Source organism: Micropterus dolomieu, linkage group LG13, assembly GCF_021292245.1.
Source record: "Micropterus dolomieu isolate WLL.071019.BEF.003 ecotype Adirondacks linkage group LG13, ASM2129224v1, whole genome shotgun sequence".
Taxonomy (NCBI): domain Eukaryota; kingdom Metazoa; phylum Chordata; class Actinopteri; order Centrarchiformes; family Centrarchidae; genus Micropterus; species Micropterus dolomieu.
The window spans coordinates 8,767,850-8,779,125 of NC_060162.1; the positions used below are offsets into that span (position 1 = coordinate 8,767,850).

General features: G+C 37.4%; 1 long non-coding RNA gene across 1 annotated transcript; it reads right to left on the reverse strand.

The window, feature by feature from the left end:
* Positions 1-3,626: 3,626 nt before the first annotated feature.
* Positions 3,627-6,638, reverse strand: LOC123981928. Its single transcript, XR_006827855.1, has 2 exons — positions 6,414-6,638; positions 3,627-5,033 (listed from the first exon to the last, which is right to left on the reverse strand). It is a non-coding gene; the product is annotated as an uncharacterized LOC123981928 (long non-coding RNA).
* Positions 6,639-11,276: the final 4,638 nt, after the last annotated feature.

Genomic DNA, 11,276 nt, shown 5'->3' on the forward strand with positions numbered 1-11,276 from the left:
CGCACTAGGGATCCCTTTGACGTCATAGTTCAACGTATTGAGGGAAGCCCTGTTGTGTCAGTTTTTGATGGTAAAGGCAAGTATGATATTTAAGAGAAAAGACGAAGTAAGGAGGTGATTGGGGTGGATAGAGGGCCAGAACCCGGACCTTGAAGCAGGAGAACAGGGTTTGTGTCCCGTGCGAAACAAAACATTAAATGTTTTTATTTAGGCGAGTGAGGTAAATTGACATTAACGTTAGTTAACTTAAGTCTTAATTGACATACATAGCTATTTTAACCCAAACCATGATCTTTTCCTAACCTTAACCAAGTAGTTTTGTTGCCTAAACCCAACCAAGTACTTTCTGTGCCTAAACTTAACGAAACTGCAACGTTTCACGACTTTAATTATGCGCGTTTCAACATGGCAATGTATCGAAATGTTACGTTTTATCTTGAAAGTGTAACCGGATATTGCATATTTATTGTTGCTAAGCGTTGCTAACTTAACTGTGGATCCCTAAACGTCAATAATTGATGCAAAAGGGCTACCCAAGTCTTTAAAAAGCGACGACAAAGGGCCTTGACCATGCGTCAGACATTTGACGAGTAGGGAGTGAGACTGTGTTGCTCTACTAGAGTGTTTAAAATATATTAAGGCCTGGATGGCTTCTAACATTTTACATCTAAATGAATATAAAACTGAGGTCATTGTGTTTGGACCCATTCGGGCCAGTGATATCCTTTCAGTTGACCTGGGCTACCTGCAACAATATGCGAAATAGTGACAAATCTGGGTGTGAAAATAGACAATGATTTTAAACTTGATAAACAGATAAATAATGTTGTTAAATCCAGTTTTTATCACCTGAGGCTTTTATCTAAAATCAAAACTGTTTTATCTCGTAAGCATTTTGAACATGTTATTCATACTTTTATCTCAACTTGTCTGGACTACTGTAATGCACTTTACATTGGCGTTAACCAAACCTCTCTCACGCTTACAGTTAGTACAAAACTCGGCCGCTCGTCTTTTAACCAGAACTCGAAAGCATTACACCAGTGCTGGCCTCGCTCCACTGGCTCCCGTTCCATTTTAGAATACATTTTAAGATCTTATTGTTTGTTTTTAAGATGTAGTGGGTTGGCACCTCACTGCATCTCAGACCTCTTACAAGTCTACACCCCCCCCCACGGTCACTTAGGTCTACTGACCAACTTCGGCTGGTCGCTCCAAAAACCAGGTTAAAAACTAGGGGCAACTGTGCTTTTTCAGCAGCAACCCCTAAACTGTGAAATGAGCTACCTCCACAGGTCAAATTGGCCCCGACCCTCGAATGTTTTAAATCCCGTCTTAAAACCCACTTGTATTCCCTGGCTTTTAACCCAGCATGAGAGCTGTGTAGTCTTGTTGTTTTATGTGTTTCTATGTGTTTTCTATGTGTTTTTATGTTTTATTTCTTGTTCAGCACTTTGTAAACCTTTGTTTTTTTAAATGTGCTATATAAATAAAATGGATTGGATTGGATTGGATTTAATATTTTCCAGATTGCCCTATGCTGTCTGAGTCCACCAACCCACACTCCAGGGTTACCAGCATTAATTTGTCAGCACTGTGACCAGTACTCCCCATTCACACGTTGTACACATGTTGGCGTATGTATCATCACTCGACCTTTTCCATACTCGGTCTCCGAGGGTGGAGAGGGTGGAAAGGCACATGGGCAGCTTGTGAGAAGTGTCTGCGTGCAAGAAAGTCCCGGTACGCCAAAGAGTAAAATATAGAAGTGCTGGTACTGGGTACCAGTGAAAACAAGCCACACACATCTTTTTTAGTTAGACTTTAGGATGTACAGAGATGTTCTTTAGTAGTATTTATTAAGTATACTTTTAAGTAAGTTTATTCTATAGATAAATTAACATACACATACTGTTCATGCACGAGTTATCAGAAAAAGTCTGTCACAGCAAGAGAGAAACATTGTTCTTTGACATCACTACCTGTTTTGGAAGCTTATCATATAGTGTGGCCTCTATTTTTGATTCTTTTGTGTGATTGTTACAACTTACCCCAGCATGTGTTACAACCTACCCCACTATTGGGGTAGTTTGTAACAAGGGAACACATTGCATTTGACATCAACTCACGAGGTCTGTCATATTCTTGTAGAGGATTGAATTGGTGCCATTTGTAGTGAACAAATGTGGGTACTTTGTATAAAAATTTGAGAACTCTAGCTAAAAAATTCAGTGAGTTAGAGTTACTGAAGCAAAAAGTGTTACAACCATACCCGGTCTCCCCCACTCTGTTACAAGTAAATTGGATTAGAAATTTTACTTAAGCATAACAACAACATGTAGCCTTACTTAAAGTATTTAAAGTAAAAGTTCACAGCTTCCTTGTCAGTGCAAGTCTATCCTATTTTATATTTTCAGATGATTACTCCTGATATGAGAAGCATTTCACTGTTGTAGCTGATAGAAGTGGAGCCAATTTTAATAATACTGTAGCAAAATTATACTTGAGTAAATGTAGCCTACTTAGTCACATCAATATGAAAGCCTTTGCTTTGTTTAAGACGTCTGAGTAATTCTGTTGACCAATAATTAACTGCCCCTTCAGTGCTCATGAACTGACTCAGAGTCGGATTTTTTGACTTTCAGAGCCAGCATGTCTTTGCTTTTGCGGGTTAGGGTTTTCCTTCTAAGGAAGTGATTTCAAGTGAAACTGCTGGCAAAATATAGGTTGGTTGCAAAACAATGAACATTTCGGAAATGAGTGGTGGTGGTGGTACATTTCACAACACCATGATATAATTTTATGCAGTACTCATGAAACCATTTGATAACAGCAGGGTGTTGGAAAGTAACTAAGTACATTTACTTAAGTACTGTACTTTTACAATTTTGACATATTTCACTTGGGTATTTCCACTTTCTGTGGCTTTTTACTCAGTGGTGAAGAAGTATTCAGATCTCTCAATTCAGTCACCTTTGAAATAAAAAGTTAAAGTTAAAAAAATATATTTGCACAGAATCATATCAAGTAGCCTGCTAAAAGTAAAAGTAGACTACTCACTATAAAGAATGGCCCGTTTCAGAGTCATGTTATATCACTGGATCATTATTATTGATGCTAAAACTACCAAATAGCAGCAGGTGAAATGCATCATTATTTGAGTTTGAAGGCTAATCTAAAATCTAAAGAGGTGGGTTTTGATAAGTGATTTGAATGTGTCCAGGTCACTAAATTCAAAGTGTCTGTTGATGTATATTTGGTATTATCTAAATCTGCAAAGTAACTAGTAATTAAAGCTGTCAAATAAATGTAATAAGAGTACTTTTACTCTTTGTTTGTTAAGTATGTCTTGCTGATAATACTTTTTCTTAAGTATAGAGTTGGAAGAAGTACTCAGATTCAAATCCAAGGAGTAAAAAACAGGACTTGACTGGAGATACTTGAAGAAGTTTCGCCTCTCATCCAAGAGACATCTTCAGTTCTAACTGACTAGAAGGGAGTGCAAGGTATTTAACCTCTGTGGGGTTTTTATCAAGGTGATGGATAACACTGGTGACTTAGTGCTGCAGTAAGACTTGTAGTTGTGTAGAATTGTAGAACAACAAACTACACTCAGATCCTATTTCTATTCAACAACAATTACCAACTTTATTGCAAATACACATCTCCTGTGAAATTTTATCTTCTTTATTTATATGTTGGAGGAGTGTCAGCCATCTGTCCCCTGTGTCTGCCAGTCCAAGGTGAGAGAACTGCCTGAGCTGGTGTCATCACAGCAGTCCTCAGCATCAGAGAAGGAGGACATGTAGTGGAGGCCAGTTACTCTGTGGTAGCCTCCCTGGAGCATCTGTGGATAGGAGGTGAGCTCCATGGCCCTGCGGCCCGTCCTGCTCACTCTCACAGTCCACATGTCAACCAGCTGGGAACACATGACACAGCCCATGGCGTGTGTACAAACAGGTGAGGAGACTGATTATACAGGTATAAACAAGTATCTCTACACCCCCACACAAGCGTCAGTATACATACTCACCCTCGCTTATTCACCAGCTTCTCTAATTTATTTTGTATTTTACAGGTGAGGGCAAGAAGCAACATCATCACTAATACACATATGTACGTATATACAAACCTGCAACTTATGCAACAGAAATATATTTACATATACCCAGATCTAATATATTGAACTACATTTAACAATCCAGTATATTTGTAATGTGCTGTAAAATATATTTCCAATTATTGCTGTTTCATAAAAAAACATGATCACATATTGTCCATAGATTTTAAGAGCAAGAGATTTCAGATCATTATATTTTGCAAACACATAAATGGCAATATATTGGCAAGTTTAGTAAAATATATGCGTACTGAATAAATATTCTATACCTTTATACTATGTAGGCAAAGAGTCAGTTTTACAGTATGACTGGTGTTTAAAACACAGACCTAGTAAATGCAAATGCCTGTGAGTAAGTGTTTCCTTGTAACATGGGTTTTCTTCTATAAAAGGCTTGAAGTGAGGGGGGGAGTGGACAAGCAGGGAAAGGGAGGCGCAGAACAAAGTACCACAAAATAAAGAGTGCAGCTACTGATCAAGTTCTTTCTTGTTTTCAGCAACCAAGAAACCACAACAGTATAACATTCAGCCCTGCCTGCAGGGCCTGCAGGGTTATTATGAGGTAAAATGTTATAACCAGTCTTATTTCAAGGTGTTCTCCGTCTCTATGAGCTGCCAGACATGGTATGTAAATATTTACAGTGGCTGCTTTTGCATAAAAGCTGAGCTTCCACTGAGAGAGATATGCTCAATGTGAGTGCTACAGTCTTTCAGTCCACGACACAACTCATCTGGTGGTTTCCTCCTCTGATGATATTGCAGCACATTGATTTTTGCTTTAGCTGGGTGCAGGATCACCAAAGGGCCTACTCATAGTAGAGCGCTGATAAATGAATTGCTTCCTGTCTCATGTTAGTTATCCTCTCTTCAACTTCATGAAGCATGGCTGTCAAATAAGGTGTAATGTATATGCCTGAGGAAATAAACGAATGGAGTTAAGTTAGCGGCAGATTAAATTAGACAATCCATTGTCACTTTTCAAGGTAAAGGACAAAACTGATAAGCTGATAACAAAACAGTACAAATGTAAACAGTAAAACTATTTGAGACTACAATAAATAAAAATGAAAATCAATAACATAGATTAAATTATTTTACAATACAATGGCCATAAAACATTTTGATAATAATGCTAAAAAGGAGGTTTATACATTCAAAGATAACAGTTTCAGCTGTTCTCAGATCCTCGGGCAGAGATTTTTAATGGCAACTAAAAGCCGCCTTGTCAAAAGTTGTTGTCCTGCACTTAGAAACAACTTAAAGCTTCATGCCAGAGGACTTGAGGGGCCGTCCTGGTTCATAGATTGGAAGCATGTCATACAAATAGGCTGGTGCTAGACCATGAAGTGCTTTAAAGACAAGCAAAATAATTTTAAAATCAGTACAAACACTGACAGACAACCAATGTAAGGACTTCAAAATAGGTTTAACATGTTTTATTCTTCTGGTCTGCTGGGTTCCAATCAGTTGCTACTGATTAAATAACTATGTACCTACAGGAGAGCTGTATGGGTAACCAGGACATACTGAGGTAAAATGGGGGAACCACTCGCTGAAGTGTTCATAATCTGGAGTATTAAAAATGTATATATAACCCTAGAAGAATCCAGTTAGTTCTGACAGCTGTACCAACAGACAGGGGTTGCTTATTTTAATTAATAACATTACACTGATGTGATATACAACTGTGTATACTGTGTACTTTATAACATTTGTCATCATATTCAAAATAATTACACAAGGGAATCCATGCAGCTGATTATCCCTTTCACACTGGCACAGATATTTCAATGCATGATTGGTAATTATCCCAGTTCATTAGTGCAGATCTCAACCTGCTCATCTGACCTTCATCCTGCAAAGCTGGCTGGTGCACAGAGAACGTTTAGCCAAGAATGAAAATGACATTACTGATGGGGATGGAAGGACAAGCGGTCTGCTTCTACCTGCCACACCCATCCCATCCCACTGCATGGACACAGCAGGGGCGACCCTCTTAAAGCCAGCCTCCATCCTGTTGTCCTGGATTGTCACTTTTTTGTGATCTACTGATTTGATATTCAATGGCCTGCACAACTATGGGATGTTTAATTATTCATCAGTGTATCTGGTGTGTCACAAAATGCATCCATTACAGCATACAAGTAAGTATCCCAGCTTCGATGACAAACATGAAGAGCAGGAACCGTGCCAATATTTTCGTAATGTCATGTGGACGGATGCTGCAGCTGCATTTGTATGTATGTGTATATGAAAGACTAGTCCTTAAGCCAGTTTTGTTTTTATATCTTACCTGAATTGTTCAGTGCATGGGCTTGCCGGTCTTCAAGAATGCTCAGTATGTGCATCATATCCTCTCAGCAGCCCGGTGTGTTTTCCTCTCAGTCTGCCTCTGTCTGGGCAGGATACAGCTCAGCATACGTATGGGACTTAAGATGACATCACAGTTGCTCACTTGAGAGTTGCTCTCTCTTTCTTAAAACAGGTAAATCCTCTCTCTGTGTCTCTTATACTTAACTATATTGTTTCTGTAGACAACAAAAGTTACAAAAACAGTATTTTTTAAAGCAGTGTATTTATCATCTCATCTTTAAAATTCTCTCTAGATCAAAGATTTTTTTATTTAGATTAGAAGTAAAGATGCTGAAATTAAAGTCAGTGTCATATTTATTTACAAATCTATTTCAAAAGGGGTACTCCAGCAAATTAGCATTGCTCCCACCAAGAATCCTATGAAGTTGGAAAATTCAGAAGAGACAGATTTGAAAAAGACTGGGTCCAATCTTTGCAGCCAAGGATGAGATATCCCGACTTTTCCTAAAATGTCTTTTCAATTAATAGTTTATACATTTTGGGAAGTTCGCTTTTACACTTTATTGCAGAGTTAGATGAAAAGATTGATCCATGCATGCTAAATATAGAATCCGCAGCCTGTTAGCATAGCATAAAGACTGGAAATGGGGAAACAGCTAGCCTGGCTCTGTCAATAAGCAGAAAAGATAAGATAAAAAGGTTTTATTCATACACATTTTGTATGGATTTAAAGAGATATACTGTGTTAATTAGTGAGCTTTAAAAGTGCTGGTGGGAAAATTTTCTTACCTCTGGACACAACCAGGCTAGCTGTTTCCACCTTGTTTCTAGTTTTGATGCTAAGCTAACTGTCTCCATTTAACAGATAAAAATGAGAGTTGTTTCGATCTTCTCATCTGACTCAGCATGAAAGCCAATTTGCCTTTTTCCCAAAATGTCACATTTTTCCTTTAAACCTCATGTTCCTAGGTTGTAATGCAAGCTTTCTGTTCTAAATATGTAGTCTCTTAGCTGAGATAACCCTGATGACATCACTATGACATCACCAGGGTTATTTCCTCAGACTTGATCTCCTTCAGAGCCACAGAAGACTTTCGGCAGTTTTCACAGGAAGAGAAGTACTTACCATAACAAGCAAATTGAAGATTGGAGTTACCCTTTAAAAAAAAAAAAAAAAAAACTATTCTCAATGGGGTTTAAAATATTTATCCAAAAACAATTATCTGTTTCTATTTTCTCCATTTTCAGTGCTGACTGGTCCGAATCAGAAGAAAATGCAGTAAAAAAAACACAAATCAAAGACCAGGCAATTTTAATCATTTAACCAGTCAAGAGTAATTACATCAGTTATACAGACATTGAGACATCAGGTCAACCACTTTAGTCCCATGTTATCAAAGCATCACTATTTTCATGACCACAACAGCCACACACTGTAAGATGTAGGGAAAGCATGAATCTTGTTTCTGGTGAAATATGAAATTAAAATCTCACAACCATAGCTACGTGTTGTAACGCAAGCAAACAAACTCACAGGTGGGGATAATTATGCCATTACCACTCGACATTTCTTAACACTGCAATATAATAAGCTGCACTTGCCCAGTGTTCACTGTCAGCCGTTCAAACTGCTCTGTGTTTGATGGCCGTCCAGTGTATCTTTGATGATAGAGCTAAGGTTGCACACAAAGATTTGTCTTGTTTTTTTCATTGCACTTAATCCCCCAAAACATCTAAACATAGCACACACATCCCCGTAGTATTACTATTATCTCTTGTAGATACAGATGGGACATGTGTGAAAAGAAAAACACAACAAAACAGTTTTGACAAATTGAAAAATCAGGGTCCTCTCTTTTTAAAATTAATGAACTGCTCTTTGGACACTTCAGCAAACAAAACAAGGAGACATGGATAATTATAGGCCATGGTGTGGAATAAAGTTAAGAGACATGGCGTTTGACATATCATAGCAGGAAGATTTCAAGCAAAATGAATAACATTAATGATGGCTGCCTTCAACTTTATTTAAATTATTTAAATGTTTTGGTCACAGGCTTATGGTGACTCTGAAACTCAACTACGGGTTCTGGTTTGGCGTCGTCCACTTATGTATGTCCTCGTCCGAGAGGGCCAGGAAACTATAAGAAGGTTCACTGCTTGCTGAGTTAATGTTAGCCATTATAGTGCTTTGGTTTACTCTCACTTTTCTCATAGTTTTGTTTTTGGTGGCAGCAGGCAGCTGTTTTCAGTGAAAAAGCTCTAAAAACCCACTGGACACTACCTGCTCAGCACCAAACAGCAGACAGACACGGTTAGAGACTAGCTAGTGAACAAGAGCCAGATATTTCCCTCCAGTCTTTCTGCTAAGCTAACTGGCTGTTTGTGTATAGCTTTATATTTACCATACAGACACGAGAGTGGTATCGATCTTCTCATCCAACTCTCAGCAAGAAAGCCGATAAAGAAAGGCCAATAAAACTAATCCTTTAACGACTTTCACATATTTTAATTTATGGGCACTTTGAAAACCCTTTTTCATTTCAGGTTAATTTCTGTCATCCCCCTCCATACGCAAACATTGTATAACGTGTCATATTCTAACTGAATTTGTGTTGTCAATGTAACCTTTTCTGATTGTTCTTAAAATTAAATACAGCTGGGAGACTTCATGGTACACAGCTTTAATAGACCTTTCTGGAGTCAAGGTCGATGGAAAATTTACTGAGGCCCCTGCATTGCCACACAGGTGTTTTCACTTATCCTGGCTGATTAGACCTCTGGCCAAGTTGAGCAGAGCTACGCTGGGAATTTACGTGAGATCACTGAACTAAACTTGAAATGATGATGGTTTTAATTTTTCCACCCTAATAAAGCTAAAAGAGCGAGGGAGCTGTCAATCAAGTCCCATATGTACATGCCCACACAGTTGTAATCAGGCAAAATATTTAAATGTGTGGGGGTGCAAAGCGGGTGTGTAGGGACTTGAAGGCACTGTATTCCAAGGTAGGATGACTGTACTTCATATTCTTAATTAATACATTATCATGTTCTTTATATTTCTGTTTATAATTATATATTTCAGATCTCATTGTTTTAATGCTGCTACAAAAACAGGTGCAAAGAAACCCACTGTATCCCTATGTGGATGCTGTATGGCCAATAAAGACTAATATTCAGTGTTCATTCTTGTTTTCAGTAATTTAACATGTGATTCTGTTCACAAATAGATTTAGAAATGCTGTTTTGTCACTCATTTGTAGCAGTATTTATCTGAGTGGATCTCTTACTTCTGGAGGGTTTTCTGTGTGTTTTCTGTCAAAAAGTATTATTACTACCATAATGATTATTATTAAAGGAAAGATTATCTAACAATTTTATTAATTGTGTTACTTTTTGGTACTTATGTAATATGGCTCCGGGGATTTTATCATCAAACAGTGTAAGTTGACTCAAAATGTTTAATTTAATATGATCTTGTACTTTTAAACAGTATAAATTAATTGTGCTATGTAAACATAACTGTTATAATAATATGATTTAACAGAAAATAATAAATTAAAATGTCCTACTTTTGAATTTCAAAATGGATATCTATAAATAGTAGGAAGAAATTGACTATTATTATATTAAAGAGGCAGAAAAGTAGTTATACTTGGATTACTGTTAACTTGTGTTTCCCATGTGTTGCAAGGCTTTAACTGCTTAAAATGTGATGGCAAACTTTGCCTATGCAGATCTGTAGAGTAAAAAAAAAGGCAAGCATGTGAATTTTCTATAGCGAGCGAGCGAGCGAGAGAGAGAGAGAGAGGACAGTTGAACGACTCTGACATTTCTTATAGATTTTGATCTTGCTTACCAGTCTTATCTGTGATCAAAACATAGAAAAAAGACGAGACACGCATAAGATTTGAATCCAGATTTCTCGACACAGAGTGTCGATTCATCGCTTCCTGTTTGGTTTATAGGTTTGGACACCCCCCACCCAGTGTATAATTTGAGTAAACAAGCCTTGGTGTCTAAATTAGTGAAGACATGTGAATTTTTACATCTAATTTAAAAATACAGCTTTACAAAAACTCTATATGCAGTTTCTCAAATATGTTTACAAGCAAATACCTCATGATGTAACATCCCTACCACAGGGTACAGCTTCATTTTGCTGATAAATTGATGACGAAACATGCAAAATTAACACATTATACGGACATAAAAAAATACACTTGATCACAAATTACCTTACTATTGTAACAGGTTGGGATATGTGCAGGTTGTGCTAATATTTTGTGATGTCAGATTTTTTCTTTGTTGCTCAAGTGGTACATTGACAAAATCATCTAAGAACAGAATCATCTAAGAACTGATTTGAGGTAATTCACACTGATGTTTCTGAAGTACAAGCTATTATGAAAAATTCTCTTACGGTTATTGCATCCTCTATGTCACCCTCTTACTTACTGCACTCTAGCCATGTATGACTTAAATTAGTTTGTCTTTTTAGAAATTTGCTATTTGTCTACTCTATTTAAAATCATAGCCATATATGTATATGTCCGTATATGCCTATTTATGGATAATGCTGGACAGGAGCGACTCAATATTTTGAACACATGAACAGTGTTACTGTGTGTCTGAGCAAACAAACTCGACACCACGTCGTGTCAGTGAAATGTCCTTACAGGTCGAGAAACAATAGGAGTTGCAGTTTCATGCATTTTGAAGCTTTTCAAATACAAATTACCCTGAAAATGTTTTTTGGAACACATGCACATTTGTGTTTTCTTATAGCTCATTTATCTGATCATTTCACACACACAAAAAAAGACTTCCATTCCCTGAGGGA